Here is a 22810-nt window from a genome sequence, read left to right as displayed (position 1 = left end):
TTTGTTTATTTTTGTTTTTGTTTTTTCCATTACTCTATGAGACAGATCAAAAATATAGTGTCAACATTTATGTCAAAGAATGTTCTGTCTTTGTTTTCCTCTAAGAGTTTTATAGAATTCTGTCTTACATTTAGGTGTTTAATCCATTTTGAGTTTGTTTTTGTGTATTGCATAAGAGAATGTTCTCATTTCATTTTTTTTACATGTAGCTTTCCAGTTTCCCCAGATTCATTTATTGAAGAGACTACCTTTCCTCCATTTCATAGTCTTGCCTTTGTTGTCAAAGATTAATTGGCCATAGGCACATGGGTTTGTTTCTGGCTTTTTTATTCTGTTACCTTGATCTATATATCTGTTTTTGTGGTAGTACCATACTGCTTTGATGACTGTAGCTTTGTAGTATAGTCTGAAGTCAGGGAGCCTGATTCCTCCAGCTCTATTTTTCTTTCTCAAGATTGCTTTGGCTATTCGGGGTCTTTCATGTCTCCATACAAATTAAAAAAAATTTTTTTTTTGTTCTATTTCTGTGGAAAATGGCATTGGTAATTTAACTCAAATTGTACTGAATCTATAGATAACCTTTGGTAGTTTAGCCATTTTCACAATATTGATTCTTCCAGTTCAAGAACATAGGCTATCTCTCCATCTGTCCATGTCATCTTTGATTTCTTTCATCAGTGTCTCGAAGTTTTCCAAGTATAGGTCTTTTGCCTCCTTAGGTAGGTGTATTCCTAGGTATTTTATAGCTTTTGATGCAGTTGTGAAGGGGACTGTTTCATTTCTCTTTCTGATCTTTCATTGTTAGTGCATAGACATGCAACAGACTTCTGTGTATTAATTTGTATCCTGCTACTTGATGAGCTCTAGTGATTTTCTCTGTATAGTATCATGCCATCTGCAAACGGTTACAGTTTTACTTCTTTTTCCCCAATTTAGATTCCATTTATTTCTTTCTCTTCTCTGATTGCTTTGGCTAGGACTTCCAAAACTATGTTGAATAATAGTGGTGAGAGTGGACATCGTTGCCTTGTTCCTGGTCTTAGAGGAAATGTTTTCAGTTTTTCACCATTGAGAATAATGTTTGCTGTGGGTTTGTCATATATAGCCTTTATTACGTTGAGATAGGTTCCCTTTATACCCACTTTCTGGAGAGTTTTTATTATAAATGGGTATTGAATTTTATCAAAAGCCTTTTCTATATTAAGATGATCATATGGTTTTATTCTTCAATTTGTTGATGTGATGTATCACATTGTTTGATTTGTAGATACTGAAAAGTCCTTACATCCCTGGGATAAATCCCACTTGATCATGGTGTTCAGTTCAGTTCAGTCGCTCAGTTGTGTCTGACTCTTTGCGACCCCATGTCCATTGAGTTGGTGATGCCATCCAACCATTTCATCTTCTGTCGTCCCCTTCTCCTCCCACCTTCTATCTTTCCCAGCATCAGAGTCTTTTCCAGTGAGTCAGTTCTTCACATCAGGTGTCCAAAGTATTGGAGTTTCAGCTTCAGCATCAGTCCTTCCAATGAATATTCAGGACTGATTTCCTTTAGGATGCACTGGTTGGATCTCCTTGCAGTCCAAGGGACTCTCAAGAGTCTTCTCCAACACCACAGTTCAAAAGCATCAATTCTTTGGCACTCAGCTTTCTTTATAGCCCAAATCTCACATCCATACATGACTACTGGAAAAACCATAGCTTTGAATATACAGACCTTTGTTGGCAAAGTAATGTCTCTGCTTTTTAATATGCTGTCTAGGTTGGTCATAGCTCTTCTTCCAAGGAGCAAACATCTTTTAATTTCATGGCTGCAGTCATCATCTGTGGGAGAAGGCAATGGCACCCCACTCTAGTACTCTTGCCTGGAAAATCCCATGGATGGAGGAGCCTGGTGGGCTGCAGTCCATGGGGTTGCGAAGAGTCAAACATGACTGAGCCACTTCACTTTCACTTTTCACTTTCATGCATTGGAGAAGGAAATGGCAATCCACTCCAGTGTTTTTGCCTGGAGAATCCTAGGGATGGGGGAGCCTGGTGGGCTGCCGTCTCTGGGGTCACACAGAGTCGGACACGACTGAAGCGACTCAGCAGCAGCAGCAGCAGTCATCATCTGCAGTGATCTTGGAGCCCAATAAAATAAAGTCTGTCACTGTTTCCACTGTTTCCCCATCTATTTCCCGTGAAATTATGGGACCGGATGCCATGATCTTAGTTTTCTTAATGTTGAGCTTTAAGCCAACTTTTTCACTCTGCTCTTTCACCTCCATCAAGAGGCTCTTTGGTTCTTCTTTGCTTTCTGCCATAAGCGTGTTGTCATCTGTATATCTGAGATTATTGATATTTCTCCTGGCAATCTTGGTTCCAGCTTATGCTTCATCCAGCCCAGAGTTTCTCATGATGTACTCTGCATGTAAGTTAAATAAGCAGGGTGACAATATACAGCCTTGACATACTCCTTTCCCTATTTGGAACCAGTCTGTTGTTCCATGCCCAGTTCTAACTGTTGCTTCCTAATCTGCATATAGGTTTCTCAAGAGGCAGGTCAGGTGGTCTGGTACACCCGTCTAAGAATTTTCCAGAGTTTGTTGTGGTCCACACATTCAAAGGCTTTGGCATAGTCAATAAAACAGATTTTTTTTCTGGAACTCTCTTGCTTTCTCAGTGATCTAGCAGATGTTGGCAATTTGATCTCTGGTTCCTCTGCCTTTTCTAAATCCAGCTTGAACATCTGGAAGTTCATGGTTCATGTACAGTTGAAGCCTGGCTTGGAGAATTTTGAGTATTACTTTACTAGAGTGTGAGATAGTGCTATTGTGCAGTAGTGTGAGCATTCTTTGGCATTGCCTTTCTTTGGGATTGGAATGACCTTAAGATTGGACCTTTTCCAGTCCTATGGCCACTGCTGAGTTTTCCAAATGTGCTGGCATATTGAGTGCAGCACTTTCACAGCATCATCTTTTAGAATTTGAAATAGCTCAATTGAAATTCCATCACCTCCACTAGCTTTGTTCGTAGTGATGCTTCCTAAGGCTCACTTGACTTTGCATTCTAAATTGTCTGCCTCTAGGTTGCTGATCACACCCTCATGATTATCTGGGTCATGAAGATCTTTTTTGTATAGTTTCTATAGTTCTTCTGTATATAGAGGAAAACAATAGAATGGGAAAGTCTAGAGACCTCTTCAAGAAAATTAGAGATACCAAGGGAATATTTAATGCAAATATGGGCACAATAAAGGACAGAAATTGCATGGACTTAACAGAAGCAGAAGATATTAAGAAGAGGTGGCAAAAATACACAGAAGAACTATGCAAAAAAGATCTTCATGACCCAGATAATCACAAGGGTGTGATCACCAGCCTAGAGCCAGACATTTTAGAATGCAAAGTCAAGTGGGCCTTAGGAAGACTCAGTAGTTGCAACTCTAAGGCTAGATTTATGGCCCAGGATGTGATCTATCCTGGAGAAGGTTCTGTGAGCACTTGAGAAAAAGGTGAAATTCATTGTTTTGGGGTGAAATGTCCTATAGATATCAATTAGGTCTAACTGGCCTATTGTATCATTTAAAGTTTGTGTTTCTTTGTTAATTTTCTGTTTAGTTGATCTGTCCATAGGTGTGAGTGGGGTATTAAAGTCTCCCACTATTATTGTGTTATTGTTAATTTCCCCTTTCATACTTGTTAGCATTTGTCTTACATATTGCAGTGCTCCTATGTTGGGTGCATGAAGGTGAAGGTGAAATTGCTCAGTCATGTCTGACTCTGCCACCCGTGGACTGTAGCCCACCAAGCTCCCCTGTCCATGGGATTCTCCAAGCAAGAATACTGGAGTGGGTTGCCATTTCCTTCTCCAGGGGATCTTCCTGACCCAGGGATCAAAGCCAGGTCTCCCACATTGCAGGCAGACGCTTTAACCTCTGTACCACCAGGGAAGCCCCTATATTTATAATTGTTATATCTTCTTCTTGGATTGATCCTTTGATCATTATGTAATGGCCTTCTTTGTCTCTTTTCACAACCTTTGTTTTAAAGTCTATTTTATCTGATATGAGTATTGCTACTCCTGCTTTCTTTTGTTCTCTATTTGCATGGAATATCTTTTTCCAGCCCTTCACTTTCAGTCTGTATGTGTCCCTTGTTTTGAGGTGGGTCTCTTGTAGACAACATATATAGGGGTCTTGTTTTTGTATCTATTCAGCCAGTCTTTGTCTTTTGGTTGGGGCATTCAATCCATTTACGTTTAAGGTAATTATTGATAAGTATGATCCCATTGCCATTTACTTTATTGTTTTGGGTTCGGGTTTATACACCCTTTTTGTGTTTCCTGTCTAGAGACTATCCTTTAGCATTTGTTGGAGAGCTGGTTTGGTGGTGCTGAATTCTCTCAGCTTTTGCTTGTCTGTAAAGCTTTTGATTTCTCCTTCATATTTGAATGAGATCCTTGCTGGGTACAGTAATCTGGACTGTAGGTTATTTTCTTCATCACTTTAAGTATGTCTTGCCATTCCCTCCTGGCCTGAAGAGTTTCTATTGAAAGATCAGCTGTTATCCTTATCGGAATCCCCTTGTGTGTTATTTGTTGTTTTTCTCTTGCTGCTTTTAATATTTGTTCTTTGTGTTTGATCTTTGTTAATTTGATTAATATGTATCTTGGGGTGTTTTGCCTTGGTTTATCCTGTTTGGGACTCTCTGGGTTTCTTGGACTTGGGTGATTATTTCCTTCCCCATTTTAGGGAAGTTTTCAACTATTATCTCCTCAAGTATTTTCTCATGGTCTTTCTGTCTTCTTCTTCTGGGACTCCTATAATTTGAATGTTGGAGCGTTCCATATTGTCCTGGAGGTCTCTGAGATTGTCCTCATTTCTTTTAATTCGTTTTTCTTTTTTCTTCTCTGATTCATTTATTTCTACCATTCTATCGTCTATTTCACTAATCCTATCTTCTGCCTCTGTTATTCTACTATTTGTTGCCTCCAGAGTGTTTGTGACCTCATTTATTGCATTACTCATTATATATTGACTCTTTTTTATTTCTTCTAGATGACCTTCATTTTTTGAATGTTGCGTTTTCAGCCAGCCTTTTCACTCTCCTCTTTCACCTTCATCAAGGGGCTTTTTAGTTCCTGTTTGCTCTCTGCCATTAGGGTAGTGTCATCTGCATATCTGAGGTTGGTGACATTTCTCCTGGCAATCATGATTCCAGTTTGTGCTTCATTCAGCCTGGCATTTCACATGATGTTACATAACTTATTTAAGTTTATATTGTATATGTTAACTTCTCTTCATATAAGTTAAATAAGCAGGGTGGCAATATAGAGCCTTGAAGTACTCCTTTCTCAATTTTGAACCAGTATGTTGTTCTTTGTCCAGTTCCAGCTGCTGATTCTTGACCTGCCTACAGGTTTCTCAGGAGGCAGGTTAGGTGGTCTGTTATTCCCACTTCTTTAAGAATTTTCCAAAAATAATTTCTATTTATGTAGGTTATATATCTTTTTCTCATTTAATTGCTCTGGTTAGGAATTCCAGTACCATGTTGAACAGAAGTGGTGAGAGTGGGCACCCTTGTCTTGGCCTGATCTTAGGGGAAAAGTTTTAGCTTTTCGCTGTTGAGTATGATATTAGCTAGTTTTGATGCAGATGGCAGATTAGAAGAATGTGCTGTCATCTTCTCCTGTGAAAACAACAAAATCGCAACTAGCTGGTGAACCATGGGCAGGATTATGTTGCAACCCACCAAAAAAAGGTACCCCATGTCTAGGGACAAAGGAGAAGCCACAGTAAGATGGTAGGAGGGCTGCAATTACATTAAAATCAAACCCCATACCTGCCAGAGACTCTCAGAGGGGACAGATAAAAAACTTGTGCTCACCAGTACCCAGGGAAAAGGATCAGTGACCCCCACAAGAGACTGAACCAGACCTGCCTCTGAATGTGTGAGAGTTTGCCACAGAGGCATGGGTCATCAGTGGCCTGCTGCAGGGATGGGCACTGGCAACAGTAGTCTTGGGATGAGTGGAGTGGTGGCATAAGTCCTCTTGGAAGAGGTCACCATTAGCCCTACGATAGAGCCACTGAATGAGTGACCCACAAACTGGAGAACAATTATACCAAAGAAGTTCTTGCATGGTTGTGAAGGTTCTAGGCCCCACATTAGACTTCCCAAACTAGGGCAAAGGGACTGGGAACCCCGTTTTGAAGGTCAGTGGGATTTGGTTACAGAACTGTCACAGGATTGGGGAAAACAGAGACTTTTGGAGGACACAAACAAAACTTTGTGTGCACCAAGACCCAGGGGAAAGAGGAACGACAAAAGTCCATATAGTTAAGCTATAGTTTTTCCAGTAGTCACGTATGAATGTGAGAGTTGGACCATAAAGACAGCTGAACACAGAAAAATAGATGCTTTCAAGCTGTGGTGCTGGAGAAGACTCTTGAGAGTCCCTTGGACAACAAAGAGATCAAACCAGCAATCCTTAAAGGAAATCAACCCTGACTATTCATTGGAAAGGCTGATGCTATAGCTGAAACTCCAATACTTTGGCTATCTGATGCGAAAAGCTGACTCATTGGAAAAGACCCTGGTGCTTGGAAAGATCAAAGGCAGGAGAAGGGGATGACAGAGGATGTGATGGTTGGATGGCATCATTGACTCAATGGACATGAGCTTGAGTAAACTCTGGGAGCTAGTGAAGGACAGGGAAGCCTGGCATGCTGCAGTCTCTGGGGTCACAAAGAGTCAGACAGAACTGAGTGGTTGAACAATAACAGCAACAAAGTTATTAGCTATGGGCTTATCATAGCTAATTATTATTAGCTTTTATTATTATTATACCTTTATTATTATTTACCTAATAATATACCTTAAGAGGCCTAATTAGGCCTTTATTATTATTATACCTAATTTGTTGAGAGTTTATCATGAAAGGATGATGAATTTTGGCAAATGTCTTTTCTGCATCTGAGATGATCATATGATTTTCCTCCTTGAATCTGTTAAAGTGGTACATCAGCATTATTGATTTATATATGTTGAATCTCAGGGTTAAATTCCACTTGATCATCACCATATAATCCTTTTACTATGCTGTTGAATTCATAGTCCTAATATTTTGCTGAGGATTTTTACCTCTATGTTTTTCAGAGATATTGTACTGTTATTTTCTAGTTTTCCTTTCTTGTTTTGATGGCAGGGTAATGTTGGCCTTCTAAAATAAGTTTCGAAGTATTCCTTTGCCTTCAATTTTTTGCAAGAATTTGAGAATGACTGGAATTAATTCTTTAAATGTTTGGTAGAATTCACTAATGAAACCATCTCATCTTAAGCTTTTCTATTTGGGAAATTTTTAAAATTACTAATTCAACCTTCATGCTTGTTACTGGTTTGTTCAAATTTTTAATTTCTTCATGATTCAGTCTAGGCCTTGAACTGACAGAATCAGTTTTACTTTTCCTAAGAAAGTGAAAGTCGCTCAGTTGCTCATGACTGTTTGTGACCCCATGGACTATACAGTCCATGGAATTCTCTAGGCCAGAATACTGGAGTGTGTAGCCTTTCCCTTCTCCAGGGGATCTTCCCAACCCAGGAATCGAACCGGGATCTCCTGCATTGCAGGTGGATTTTTTACCAACTGAGCTATCGGGGAATGTTGAAGTTTGTTTGCTTTCTCACAGTCTTGCAGAGTTGGGCCAGCTTTCTGCATATACACACAAGCTTTCTGCCAATGCTTATACTTGCCACCTCACGGGCACACACAGGATGCTGGTTGCAAGGCAGAAGACTGTGTGGGTGAGGTGTGGAGAGTGTTGGCAATGCCTTTGGGCCAGTTGGGGGGATCTGCTGGTAAGGCCTCTTCAGAGGTTTGTGGGTGATCCTCTAACAGAGTCTACAAAACAGAAGAATTCACATCTCTTCGATGCATTCCAAGCACTGCCTACTGTGTTCCCAGCCTCTTCCCACTCTTAGCTGTGTAACTGCCCTCATATTCTGGATAGGGTCAGAAAGAAGTGGGCCTCTTTGGGAGTGTCCTTCACTGCTTGGGGAGAAACTGGTCACTCATTCACCTGCTCTCATTTGCTGCTGTGAAAGAAATTCCAGCCCTAGGAGGTCTCTTTTGCCTCTGAGATGTGCTACACTGAGGGAAGAATGGCACAAATAATGTAAAACTGCTTTTTTGGTCCTCTTTAGTGTGTCCAGTCTTGGATTTGCTTTTTGCTCCAAGGATGTGCTAGAACTTCTTCACTGGACTCCTGGACTTCCACAAAGATGCCCTCACTTGTGCGTGTTGTCAAAACTACTGTTCTTTGAAGGGAGGATGGTAGAAAACTCCTATTCCACCATTTTGTTGCTGTTACCCCTGTGGTTTATTCCACTGAATGGTTTTTGTATGTTGAATATCTGAGAATTAATCTGAGAATAAATCTCATTTGGGTCATGACATATAAACCTTTCAATATGTTGCTAAATTTGGTTTGCTAGTATTTTGTGAAGGATGAAAGGAGTGAAGTGCAAGTGTTAGTAGCTTAGTTGTGTCCAACTCTTTGTGACTCCATGGACTGTAGCCCACCAGGCTCCTCTGTTCATAGAATCCTCCAGGCAAGAGAACTGGAGTGGGTAGTCATTCCCTTCTCCAGGGGATCTACCTGACCCAGGGATCAAACCCAGGTCTCAGATTCTTAACTATCTGAGCCACCAGGGAAGCTTTTTGGATTTTAATGTATCAGTGGAAGGAAGGAATGCAAGTACAGCAGTTAAGACTGAAGAACAAAAATTTAAGTTAGAAAGTTGGAAGAACAGTTTCATGTATTGTTATTTCATATTCTAACAATAATTATCAGTGAAAGAGACTATGAACTTGACATTGCACATATGTGAAAAATTATAATTAAATATTATACACATGTTATAGAACAGTTTGAATTGCACTTTCCCTCAAAAGAAAATCCCCATACAGGAAAATCATGGATCTGGAATCAGTTTATTTCATTGAAAGACATTTTAAATTCTAACCATTATTCTCTTGGATAAATTGTCAGATCTAGCTATTCATTAGGATTGAATATGAATTTCTTTTCTTGTTCCTTGGCATTTTTTTTTTTTTTTCAAAACTGCAGCTAAAGGAAAAAAAATCAATGGCAGCCCTGGGGAGATCCAGCCTGAAAACAGAGATGCAGATTTGGGCTCAAGGTGTTTCCTAAATGTCTTGACCCAACAATCCTTGACCACACAATATGGAGCAGAGGGCAGTACAGGTCCCCAAGGCCTGAGCGGCAGGGCTAGAGGCTAAGATGCCTGGGTCAGGCTCTTATGACTTTGGGAGTGTAATGTAGGGGCACCAGAGACCCAGGTTCCTCTGTCTTTTATTTCATATCACTTCAGGTGAGTCATTGGTATGGAGGTGAAGGTCCAACTGGGGTGGGTGCTACAGGTTGGTGGTCCCTGGAGTGAGTGGTCCAGCATAGCCTGCAGCATTGCACCAGGAGCATCCTTTTGTGGGCTTTTGATGCATACTGGATCGCCTTCAGCTTCTTGTAGAAGCGGAGGATAAGTTCAGCCCCATTTTCCTTAGTGGGAATGTGGAAATGCTTGCCTTGGTGCAGAATTCAATGCACATGGCAGACCTGACAAGCAGTTCCTGAACCATAGACTCCTCGAAACTGACAGTCCTCCAGCGCCTGCAAGAACACATTCATGGTGATCTTACACTCCACCGCTCGGAATTCACCCCAGGTCTGAGCCAGGTCCAGCAGACTCTGTTGGACTAGTCAAGGCAGGATGACACGGTCCAGTGAAGGGGTCACCAGTTCCAGAGCCCCATTGTCGTGGGTCCAGAAGACGAAGATGTTCTTGGTGCCCACCTCGGTGAATTGGAGGTCAGACCCGTAGCCAGAGGACCTGTTCGCAGCCCTTCTTTTGTGCCTCCTGCTCCACGAACACGGTGGGCGCTTAATTTTCCCTCAGCTTGCAGTCGCCCACCCCACCTACCCAGGCTCAGATGAAGGATGGATCCTCCAGGAGGGAGATAGGGCTCAAGGCATATTCAGGGAAGATTGCAGACACGTAGTGAGGGCTCCCACGCCCTCAGGAACCCAGTCCTTGTCTTTCACCAGCCGGCGAATGCACTCCAACAACCCAGCTTTGTCAAAACTGCAGGCGGAGGCGCAGAGCTGAACACAGCATGAGTTCTGTGTTGAGCCAAGGTCGGAAGAGGCCCACGCGCTCGTCCTCCGCCTTTGAATGCCTTCAGGTCTTCGAAGAGCTGCAGGGAGTAGTGGAGAGCTGAGCGGGCCGAGAGCAGAGTGAGGTTTTGCAAGGGCTGGATTTGGGGCTGACCCCAGCCCTTCTCCCTGTTCTGTCCCACCATCAGCATGTGATCGGTGAACGCCTTCCTGAACAGCAGGGGCTGGCTGGGGTCAGGCTTTTTTTGAGGCTCCTATGTTTCCAGCTGCCCGTCAGCAGCCTTGAAGCTGGATGAGGCATACCGTCTGGGACCACACAGAAGCCAAAGAACAGGGAGAAGATTTGGGGTCCAAATCTCTCTCCCTTCATCCGCTCTAAAGCCTCATGCTCCTTTCTGAGGGGGCCCCTCCTCCTCCGAATATGATGTATGAAACTACATCATTAGTTCATCTTGGATAAAGGGTAAGAATGAATCATGAATTTACTAAAATTGCTTTAAAATCTATTCTTCCATCACCATTAACATAGTTTAACGGTTTAAGATAATTTTCCTGCCACGAGAACCCAGAGACGGTTTCCACGTAAATTTTTCTCTACAAGTGGTGCTTTTATCAATCCAAACTCATTTAGGTAAATGATTAAACAAGAAACAACCTTACTTGTCACATTGAAAACTTTAAATATTGATATACATTGTCTTCATTCAAAGTGTGCTTACAGGCATTAACATGTAGAATAGAAATTTCACTAATGCCTTTGCTTTCCTTAAAATCGTAGAACAGATATCAGTGCAATACCCATTGTGCTGCTGCTGCTGCTAAGTCGCTTCAGTCTATCCAACTCTGTGCGACCCCAGAGACGGCAGCCCACCAGGCTCCCTCATCCCTGGGATTCTCTAGGCAAGAATACTGGAGTGGGTTGCCATTTCCTTCTCCAATGCACGAAAGTGAAAAGTCAATGTGAAGTCGCTCAGTTGTGTCCGACTCTTAGCGACCCCACGCACTGCAGCCTACCAGGCTCCTCCATCCATGGGATTTTCCAGGCAGGAGTACTGGAGTAATACCCATTGTAATAAATGCTCATTGGCAAATTTTGTCAGAATGAAATTTACTTTCTTAAATTATTTTCTTTGTTATATTTGCTCTGATTGTTGAAATGTAGTTTTAAGTGTAATTTTATGGCTGTCGAATCCCACATTTAAAAAATGAACTTGTATTTTGTATGTATTTTTTCACTTCATTTTATGAGTAATTTTTTTTTTCTTAAAAATGAATGATGAATTTAAAACAAACTGGTCTTTCGTTGTGGGCTCTTAAGTAGTAACAGATCTAAACAGCTAGAAGGTGTTTGAGGGCAGACAAATTGCATATTATTCAAATTTGCCCGATAGTGGGCCTTAGGCAATTATTCATTAAACGAATGAATTTTTAATCCCCAATCTTGGGCCCAGGGCTTTAATGACATCTCTATCCAATTTCTCAATGATTAGACTTGTGAGACTGAAGTTTATCAAACATCAGGATCTGTGCCAAGCACCTCACTCTCCACCTGCTTTTCACTCTCTCTTCTTCCTCTCAGAGAGGGGGCGCGCTCAGCACTGTGGTCCTATCTGTGCTCAATACCACGACCCATTTGTCGGTCGAGGCCGATGCCCTTCACTGCGGAGTCGCGGCCAAGCCACGCCCCCATGCCGGCCTAGAGGGGGCGTACCTATTGTTTCTCCAGAAGATCCAGGCCAAGTAATCTTGTGAGAAGCCGATCCCTGTGAATGGGAGCTGTTCCGCAGACCCTCAGAGCCGGCGCACTTCGCGCCTCGCCCCCTCGGCTCGCAGGCTCTGGGCGAGCTTGCGGACGCGCCCGCTCTCACCGGTCAGAGCCTGGGTCCGGCTATCCTGGACCTGGCGGGCTGAGGCTGGGCGGCTGAGGTACCAGGGGCGGAGCCCGAGCCTCTTCAGAGAAAAGCTTGTCTGCAACTTGAGCCAAGAAAGTGAAGATGGCCACCGAATCATGCCCCGAGTGCGACCAACAGGTGGACGCCGGGAGCCGGGCACGCGGGCCAGCGGGGCGGGTGCGCGCGGGCAGGGGCCGTGGCCTGTGGCCGTTGGCTGTGGAGAGGCCGCCTCGCCGGGGTCCCCGCGGCCGAGCGAGGGGGCCAGCCCTCGGGCTCTGTGGCCACCGCGGGAGCCCCGAACCGGCCCGGCCGAGCCGAGGGGCTGCCGAGGAAGCGGCCGGTGTCCACCTGGCGGCGGTCAGACGGGCGAGTGTCGTGCCCTGTGACTGGGCGTGAGAGGGGGCGTGTGGCTGAGCAGACGGGGCGACCTGTCCGGAGCCTCCTCGAGTCGCCTGGCCGGCTCCGGTGACAGCGGCAGGAGTGTGGGGCAGCGGCCCAAGTGGACGAGAACCGTCCCTCAGCCCCCTCCTGCCCCGACGAGAGTGCCTGACGTGTGAACGCCCAAGTCAGGGCTCCTGGCTCCCAAATCCCTCTCCTGCCACTCAGGGTTGCTTTGTTCCCATTTCAGATGTGGACGGTGGACCCCCCAACTGTCCCCCCCCGCCACCTGGGCGGATGCTTAAATGTGACAGTAAGGCCTGCAAGTATAATGATGCTTTCCTCTTAGACTTAAGTAATTGATGATCTATATGCTTTTAAATAATTTGCATAACATCAATAGTCATTAATTTGGTCTAGTTTTTAGTAGAACACTTTAAAATAGTAAGTCCCCATTAAAGTCCTATTTTTCTGAGTTTTCTCCTCTGATAATGTTGCATATTCTTCTAACTTTTTAAGAGGTGAATTTGCCTTATGTGGTTTCTTGAACTTTCGATATCTGCTTTCTAAATTAAATTCATTAGGTCATGCAGTGGCTTTATGACTGTTGTTGATCTGGGGTTCAGACTGACATTTAAACTTAAAAGCTCTCAGCTATGACAGTAAACACTGCATGTGGTGAGAACAGCATCAGAATTGTGGTAAGGATCCTCACAGCATTCCTGAGGCTTTCTCTGCTTCCCTAAATGACAGCCCAGGTGTAAAGAAGAAGAAGAAAAAAAAGCTCGTGCCAGTGATTGCAAGTTATCATGGCTTGGTAATTTCATGTTTCTTAGCCCACGAGCAAGGCCTTAACTACCAAGGTTTTCCAGAGAATGGAATGATTATACTGCATTTAGGGAAGCCCAAAGCTGTGGCTTCTCACCAGGAGCCTTCCAGTCCAGATTGCCAACAAAGGGTCAGTTTTACTTTAAGCAGGATTGCTTAGTAACACTGCTGCCATTCCATCTTTATTGGGTTGACAGGGTTAGAGTGATAGAAAGGTAACCAAAGGTATTTTTCCTCATGATACAGTTTCGTTTACCCCTTACTAACGTGTCATACATAACCTAATGGAAAAAAATTTTTTTACTGACTCCTATATGTATAAAATTTGATTATTCTTAACTAGAAAAAGTAATTCATTTCAAGCTCTCTCAATTAAAACTGTTTGTAAGACATCTTTTATGCCAAAATGCAGACCTTAATATATGTTTCTTTTAAAATTATTTCTTTTTTTACTTTCCCTCTGAGCAAGAGAAATTTACTGCTTCTATTTCTCTCAGCAGTGCTTTATTGTTTTCAATGTATAGATTTTGTACATATTTGTTAAGTTTATCATTGTGAATTTAATTTTTTGGATGCTACTATAAGTGGAATTGTTTTAAAATTTTCATTTTATCAATGTTCATTAATTATATATAGAAATAAAATTTTTTATTGAAAAATACAAAATTCACCATATAAACCATTTTAAAGTATATATATACTTCAGTGGCATAATATATTCACAATATGGTATAACCATCACCACCATCTAGTTCTAGAATATTTTCATCACTTCAAAATGAGACCCTGTTTTCAATTAAGCACTCACTTCCTGATTCATGTTCCCTCTAGTCCCTAGTAACCACGAATTTGCTTTCTGTTTCTGTAGATTTGCCTATTATTGATATTTCATATAAATGGAGTCATGCAATGTGTCCTTTGATATCTGACTTCTTTCATTTAGTTTATCCATATTGTACTATATTTCAGTACTTTGTTCTTTTTTATGGCCAAATGTCATTCCATTGTGTGGATATATCACATTTTGTTATTCCATTCAGCAGGTGATGGACATTTTGGTGGTTTCCACCTTTTGCTTATTGTGAATAGTGCTGCTGTTAATATTCATGTCCAACTGTGTGTGTGTTTAATATATTCTTTTCAGGACATTACTACTCAATTTTTGTTTTTTGGCTGTACTGCATGGCTTATAGGATCTCAATTCCCCAACCAGGGATTGAACCTGGACCATGGCAGTGAAAGTGCTGAATCCTAACCAGTAGCCTACCAGGGAACTCCCACAAGTTTTGTTTTAACATCTGTTTTCATTTATTATATTCCCATGAATGAAGCAGCATGATCATACTGTAATTCTGCATTTAACTTATTGAGGAACTGTCAAACTGTCATTCACAGGAGTTGTTGCATTTTATATTCCCATCAACATCATATGAAAGTTCTAGTTTTCCCACAGCCTCACTCATACTTGTTATTTTTCATTTTTTAAAAGAATTAGTGTAGTTTGACACCAAAAAAAAAAAAAAAAAGAGAGAGAATAGAGAAAATTGTCCTGTTCAAAAAGCTTTAAGCTGCAGTATTGGCTCTTTACAACCATAACCAAATCCAACAATGGAGAAAAATGGATACTATGATATCTTCCTAGTTCTGGACGTTCCCCTGAAATGTAATTTCCTAGAGCTTGTTATTAATTTAATGAATATTTATTACATACTTGCTTTGTGTCAGAGACTGTTCTAGTTCAGGAAATAAAACAGTGAATAAAAGAGATAAATGGTCCTTTTTCCTTGGGGAGGTGGGATTAGAATAGTCATCCTAGTACATGTGAAATGGGATGTCATTGTGGTTTTGATTTGCATTTCCCTAATAATTAAGGACATTGAACATCTTTTCATGTGTTTCTTGGTCATTTATATTTGTTCCTTGGAGAAATATCTATTCAGGTTCATTGCCCATTTAAAAAAAATTAATTTTATTTATTTTTGGCTGCACAGGCTTTTTTCTAGTTGCAGCAAATAGGGACTACTCTTTAGGAGTGCTGCTCAGGCTTCTCTTGAGATGGCTTCTTGTGGGGCACAAGCTCTAGGGTGTGTGGGCTTCAGTAGTTGTAGTACGTGGGTTCAGTAGTCATGATTCCCAGGCTCTGGAGCACAGGCTCAATAGTAGTGGCACATAGGCTTAGTTGCTTTGCAGCATGTAGGCTTTTTCTGGATCAGGGATTCAACTTGTGTCTCCTGCGTTGGCAGGCAGATTCTTTACCACTGAGCCACCAGGGAAGCCCTCATTGCCCATTTTTAATTGACTTGTCAATTGGGTTGTTTTATTTGAGTTCTAAGTGGTTTTGTATATCCTGGATACTAGACCCTTCAGTTCAGTTCAGGTCAGTTGCTCAGTCATGTCTGACTCTTTGCAATCTCATGGATTGTAGCACACCAGACTTCCCTGTCCATCACCAACTCCTGGAGCTTGCTCAAACTCTTGTCTATTGAGTCAGTGATGCCATCCAACCATCTCATCCTCTGTTGTCCCCTTGTCCTCCTGCCTTCTATCTTTCCCAGCATCAGGGTCTTTTCCAAAGAGTCAACTCTTCGCATCAGGTGGCCAAAGTATTGGAGTTTCAGTTTCAACATCAGTCCTTCCAATGAACACTCAGGACTGATTTCCTTTAGGATGGACTGGTTGGATCTCCTTGTAGTCCAAGGGACTCTCAAGTCTTCTCCAACACCACAGTTCAAAAGCATAAATTCTTCGGTGCTCAGCTTTCTTTATGGTCCAACTCTCACATCCCTACATGACTACTAGAAAAACCATAGCTTTGACTAGACGGATCTTTGTTGGCAAAGTAATGTCTCTGCTTTTTAATATGCTGTCTAGGTTGGTCATAGCTTTTCTTTCAAGGAACAAGTGTCTTTGAATTTCATGGTTGCAGTCACCATCTGCTGTGAATTTAGAGCCCAAGAAAATAAAGTCTGTCTCTGTTTCCATTGTTTCCACATCTATTTTCCATGAAGTGATCGGACCCAATGCCATGATCTTCATTTTTTGATTGTTGAGTTTTAAGCAAGCTTTTTCACTCTCCTCTTTCATGTTCATCAAGAGGCTGTTTAGTTCCTCTTCACTTTCTGCCATAAGGGTGGTGTCATCTGCATATCTGAGGTTATTGATATTTCTCCCAGCAATCTTGATTCGAGCTTGTGCTTCATCCAGCCCAGCATTTTGTATGATGTACTCTGCATATAAGCTGAATAAGCAGGGTGACAATATAGAGACTTACCGTACTCCTTTCATAATTTGGAACCAGTCTGTTCCATGTCTGGTTCTAACTGTTGCATCTTGACCTGCACACAGGTTTAACAGGAAACAGGTAAGGTGATCTGGTATTGCCATCTCTTTAAGAATTTTCCACAGTTTGTTGTGATCCACACAGTCAGTCTTTAGCATAGCAGTAGATGTTTTTCTGAATTCTCTTGCTTTTTCTATGATCCAGCTGGTGTTGGCAATTTGATTTCTGGTTCCTCTGACTTTTCTAAATTCAGCTTGAACATCTGGAAGTTCTTGGTTCATGTACTATTGAAGCCTTACTTGGAAAATTTTGAGCATTACTTTGCTAGCATGTGAGATGAGTGCCTTATCAGACATATAATTTGCAAATACTTGCAAAAACTCATTATGTGGGTTGTCTTTTTACTCTCTTGATGGTACCCTTTGATGCACAAAAGTTTTTCATTTTGATGTAGTCCAATATGTGTATTTTTTCTTTCATTGCTTGTGCTTTTTGGTGCCAGAACCAAGAAACTATTGTCTGACCCAACGTTATAAAGATTTAGCCTTTCTCTCATCTAAGAGTTTTATAGTTTTTGTTGTTATATGTATGTCCTTGATTCATTTTGAGTTAATTTTTGTATATGGTGTGAGGTAAGAGTTCAGCTTAATTCTGTTATACGTGCATATTTCACTGTTCTGGCACCTTTAGTTGAGACTAGTTTTTCTTCATTGTGTGGTCTTGGCACCATTGTTGAAAGTCAGTTGATGACAGATTAATAGGTTTATTTCTGGACTCTCAATTCCATTGAATTGCTGTTCTTATTGCCAGCGTTACACTCTTTAGTTTTTCTTTTCTTTCTGATACACAGGATTCTCTGAAAGACTTTAAAAAAATTGGAATATAGTTGATTTACAATGTTGTGTTAATTTCAGGTATACAGCAAAGTGATTCAGGTGTATGTGTGTGTATATTTATATATCTTTTTTCAGATTTTCCCATTATAGGTTATTGCAAAATAATGAATATAGTTCCTGTGCTATACAGTAGCTCCTTGTTTTTTATTTTATATATAGTTACGTGTATCTGTTAATCACAAACTTCTAATTTTTCCCCCTTCCCTTTTTTGTATCTATCAGTTTACTTTCTATGTCTGTGAGTTTGTTTCTGTTTTGTAAATAAGTTCATCTTGTATCATTTTTTTAAGATTCCACGTATAAGTGGCATCATATAGTATTTGTCTTTCTCTGTCTGATTTACTCTACTTCATATGATAATTTTTAGGTCCATCCATGTTGCTGATAATGGCATTATTCTATTCAATTTTAGAAGGAGTAATACCACATCTTTATCCATTCATCTATTAATGGACACTTAGGTTGCTTCCATGGCTTCACTATTGTAAATAGCACAGCTATAAACATAGGGGTACACGTATCTTTTCAAATTACAGTGTTGTTTGGATATGTATGCCCAGGAATGGGATTGATGGATCATATGGTAACTACAGATTCTGAGGCGCCTCCACACTGTTTTCCATTATGTTTATGTTCCCACCGAAACTGTAAGAGGGTTCACTTTTCTCCACATCCTCTCCAGCATTTATTGTTTGTAGATTTTTTGATGATGGCCATTCTAACTGGTGTGAGGTGTTACCTCACTGTAGTTTTGATTTGCATTTCTCTAACACTTAGCAATGCTGAGCATCTTTTCAGGTGCCTATTGGCCATCTGTGCCGGGGTCCAGCCCCAGTGGATCCAGGGAATTCGAAGCGGGGACGGAGTCGGAGTCTGGGAAAGGACTATTTAATTAGAAATATAAAGAGAGATTAGGAAAGAATAGTATAGTAGGAAAATTCAGTGGAGAAAAGAAGCTGAATAACTTGGTTTACGTGGAGAACTAATAAAACCTCGAGACAAGAGGTTTGCACCATCTACGTTAGGCCACCAGCGCCTGTTTGAATAGAGGAGGGTGCCCTGCCTTGGGCTCCCTCTCGCGTGGGTCTTAGAAGCCAGGGCAAGTAAGTAGACTTGGCGAGCCTCCATGCTCCAGATGGGAATTCGGCCTGAAAAGGAGACGGAGGGAGAGGGAGAAAGAGAGAGAGACATGGGGGGAGCCAGATTTCCAAGAAACCAGTTCAAGAAGCTGGTCTGAGAAACTGGGCCATCCTTTATTGTTCGGGAAAGCCTTTTATACTTTTGGTTGTAGATAGAGATCAATGGATAATACAAAGTTATGCAGCATCAGCAGCCCTGACTCTTATCGAGACCAGGCTTTCTCTCTGCATACCTAGCTGTATACACAAGTCTTAGGTGATTTACATCATCTTCTGGCCAGAGGGCCAATTAACATTTTACGGCCCGTTTCTGATAAGGGTCTGTCAACCAGATAACTTATTTGCCTTAATAGTGTTGTTCTTCCAAAAGTCTGGTGCCACTCTCAGAAAGCACTAAATAAAGTTACATTCTTACATAGCAAGGACACAACAATTTATAACAAGGAAAGAGGAGTACAGTGATTTATAGCAAAGAGAAAATTCATTAATTCAAGTCTAGTGTTGCTAACATCAAAACTACTATATTCCTATTTCTGCATCCCGTTTGCATTGATTAATATCCTCCCAGGTGCCTAAGAGATAAAGGATATGGAGGCCTGGCAGCAAACATTAACTCAACAATGTAACCTTTCACCAAACGAATTCTTAGCTCTAAAAGGCTCTATATCTTTAAGATGTTTTAAGCTTCGTGCCTCTCGAGGTTGGGGGGCTGTAAACAAGCACAAGTTGTAAAAGTCTCCAACTGTCAGGCAAGTTAGAGAGCCATCAGAGGAATTTGAGCTGAAACATTCGTTTCATATGCAGGAGACCAGTTGGAGCTCTAAGTTAACTTTTTCCAGAGAAAGGTGGCTGGGGATAGCCCCCTGTAATGTCAGAAGAGTATAGTATAGCAGACAGTAAACAGACAGATTTTGGTTTCTTGGTAGATGCTCAGGCAGAGGACCCCTTGAGACCTGACTCGCCTTGCCCGTCAGGTCTCTCCTCATGGCCTTGTCATGGGTGGGATCTCCCGTGCTGGCTCCCAGCACATCTGTATATCTTCTTTGGAGAAATATCTGTTTAGGTCTTCTGCCCATTTATTTGGAGAAGGTAATGGCAGCCCACTCCAGTACTCTTGCCTGGAAAATCCCATGGATGGAGGAGTCTAGTAGGCTGCAGTCCATGGGGTCGCGAAGAGTAGGACACGACTGAGCGACTTCACTTTCACTTTTCACTTTCATGCATTGGAGAAGGAAATGGCAACCCACTCCAAAAATCCAGGGGACGGGGGAGCCTGGTGGGCTGCCGTCTATGGGGTTGCACAGAGTCAGACACGACTGAAGTGACTTAGCAGCAGCAGCAGCCCATTTATTAATTGAATTGTTTGTTTGATATTGAGCTGTAGGAGCTGTTTATGTATTCTGGAAATTAAGCCCTTGTCAGTCACATTATTTGCAAATATTTTCTCCCATTCCATAGGTTGTCTTTTCATTTTGTTTACAGTTTTCTGTGCAAAAGCTTATATATTTGATTAGGTCCCATTTGTTTACTTTTGCTTTTATTTCTATTGCCTTGGAAGACTGATCTAAGAAATGTCAAAGAATATTTTGCATATGTTCTCTTTTAGGAATTTTATGGCGTCATGTCTTATATTTAAGTCTTTAAGCCATTTTGAATTTGTGTTTGTGAGGGAGTGTTCTAACTTCATTGATTTACGTGTGACTGTCCCGCTTTCCCAACCCTACTTGCCGAAGAGACTGTCTTTTCTCCATTGTATATTCTTGTCTTCTTTGTCTATAAATAATTTTTAAAGACTTTTAAAAAATTGAGGTGTAATTAAGGGGGGATTGGCAATATAGGGGTAGGATTTTAAGAACTACAAGCTGTCATGTATAAATAAGCTAAAAGGATATATTGTATAATGGGATATAGACAGTATTTTATAACTACTGTAAATGGAGTATAACCTGTAAAAATTTTGTATCACTATTTTATTATATACATGTAGCATATAACATTATATACCAACTATAATTCAGTTTTAGAAATTAAGGTGTAATAGTGTATAATATACATAATTATGATTACATGTTGTTTAGTTGCTAGGTCGTGTCCAACTTTTTTGTGACCCTATGGACTGTAGCCCGCCAGGCTCCTCTGTTCATGGGATTTCCAAGGCAAAAAGACTGGAGTGGGTAGCCATTTCCTTCTCCAGGGAATCTTCTTGACCCAGGGATTGAACACCTGTCTCCTGCATTGGCAGGCAGATTCTTTACCACTGAGCCACCAAGAAGTCCTATTATATTACAAATGTAATTATAAATTTAATATATAATTATGAAGAAAATAATTGCAAATGATGTAACCAACAAAGGCTTAATTTCCAGAAAATATAAACAGCTTATCCAACTGAAGAACAAAAAAAGAAGCAACCTGATGAAAAATGGGGAGAAGACCTAAGTAGGTATTTTCCCAAGAAAGACATACAGATGGCCAATAGGCACATGAAAAAATGCTCATAATCACTAATTTTTAGAGAGATGCAAATCAAAACTGTAATGAGGTACCACCTCACTTTGGTCAGAATGGCCATCATTTAAAAGTCTGGGGTGTGCTCAAAGTAGGGGGCCTGAAGAAATGGCTCCTTTGTTTACAACACACCCAACAGGAATCTGGGTTCACTGTAACAAGAGGCACAAAATTTGTGGCCTTCTATGAACAAGTATCCAACACATGTCCCCCTGTACCTCCATGTGGCTTCTGGGCAGGACCAATGGGACAGGGCTCAATATTTGAAGGAAAGCTAAAATATTTAGTAGGTGAGTTTGCCACCTAGAGTCTATTTGGTCCATACATGTGTAGGCCATGAGCGATCTTACAGACATAAAAGCTTTGCACCTCTCTGTTTATGGAAAAAGAAAGAAAAAAAAGATAGATTCTATATGCCATTCTGGAAAAGACAAAACTATGGAGACAAAAAGATCAGTGCCAGGAGTTTGAGGGGAGTGAAGGGGAGATGAATACATAGATACAGAAGTTTCTAAGAGCAGTGAAAATACTTTGAATGACATTATAATGATGGTTATATGTCATCAAACTTTTGTCCAAATCCATAGAATGTGGAACACTATTTGTTTCATTAAAGGGAAACCTAAAGGTGAATTGTGGACTTTGACTTTGGTGCTATGTGTCAATATAGTTCATCCTTGTTTTTATTTTTAAGGGTACTGCTCTGTTGATATTGGTTATGCATGTGAGGAGAGGGGTGATAGGGGGAATTTACCTTCCTGTCACTTTTGTTGTAAACCTAAAACTTCTTTTAAAAAGTCTCAAAAAAGTTAACACTCAGGATAGATGTTTTTGGCAAAACTTTTGTTTCACTTTTATAAATATATGCATATTATATATGTGTATGTGTTTGTTGGATTGTGATTTTTTAAAAAAAAACAGCAAAAAAGTTTCTAGGCCACTGTAGTTAAATTATACTGGCAAATAAAAGCACAAATTAACCTAAAAAAAAGGTCTACAAGTAATAAATGTAAGAGAGGGTGTGGAGAAAAGGGAACACTGTTGTTTGGAACGTAAAGTGGTGCAGCCACTGTGGAAAACAGTGTAGAGGTTCCTCAAAAACTAAAAACAGAATTACCATATGATCCAGCAATCCCACTCTTGGGAATATAGCCAGATAAAATTATAATTTGAGAAGATACCTGAACACCTATGTTTATAGTAGCACTATAAACATGGAAGCACCCTAAGTATCCATCAACAGATGAATGGATAAAGAAGATGTGGTGTATCTATACCATGGAATATTACTCATTCTATAAAAGTATGACATTTGCTGCAACATGGATGGATCTAGGGATTATCATACTAAGTGAAGTAAGTCAGAGATATACAAATGCCATATGATATCACTTGTATGTGGAATCTAAAATACAACACAGATGAACATATCTGTGAAACAGAAACAGATTCACAGACATAGAGAACAGACTTATAGTTGCCAACAGGGGTTGTATGGGAGAAGGATTGGGAGTTTGGAATTAGCGGATGCAAACTGGTGTATATATAATGGATAAACAACAAGGTCTGCCTATGTAGCACAGGAAGCTATATTCAATATCCTGTGATAAACCATAATAGAAAAGAATATGAAAAATAATATATATGTATAACTGAATTACTTTGCTGTACAGCAGAAATTAACATTCTGAATCAACTATAATAAATATTTT

General features: G+C 40.8%; 1 non-coding gene and 1 pseudogene across 1 annotated transcript; one reads left to right on the top strand and one right to left on the bottom strand.

Moving 5' to 3' along the window:
* Positions 1-9382: 9382 nt before the first annotated feature.
* On the bottom strand, positions 9383-11867 carry LOC138096193 (branched-chain-amino-acid aminotransferase, mitochondrial-like; annotated as a pseudogene).
* Positions 11868-21175: 9308 nt separating this feature from the next.
* LOC138097255 (small nucleolar RNA SNORA11) lies at positions 21176-21304 on the top strand. Its single transcript, XR_011146460.1, has one exon. It is a non-coding gene; the product is annotated as a small nucleolar RNA SNORA11 (small nucleolar RNA).
* Positions 21305-22810: the final 1506 nt, after the last annotated feature.

The sequence above is a fragment of the Capricornis sumatraensis genome, chromosome 20, assembly GCF_032405125.1.
Source record: "Capricornis sumatraensis isolate serow.1 chromosome 20, serow.2, whole genome shotgun sequence".
Classification (NCBI taxonomy): Eukaryota; Metazoa; Chordata; class Mammalia; order Artiodactyla; family Bovidae; genus Capricornis; species Capricornis sumatraensis.
Note: the sequence above shows the minus strand (reverse complement) of the source record. Positions and strands in the feature narration are given on the sequence as shown.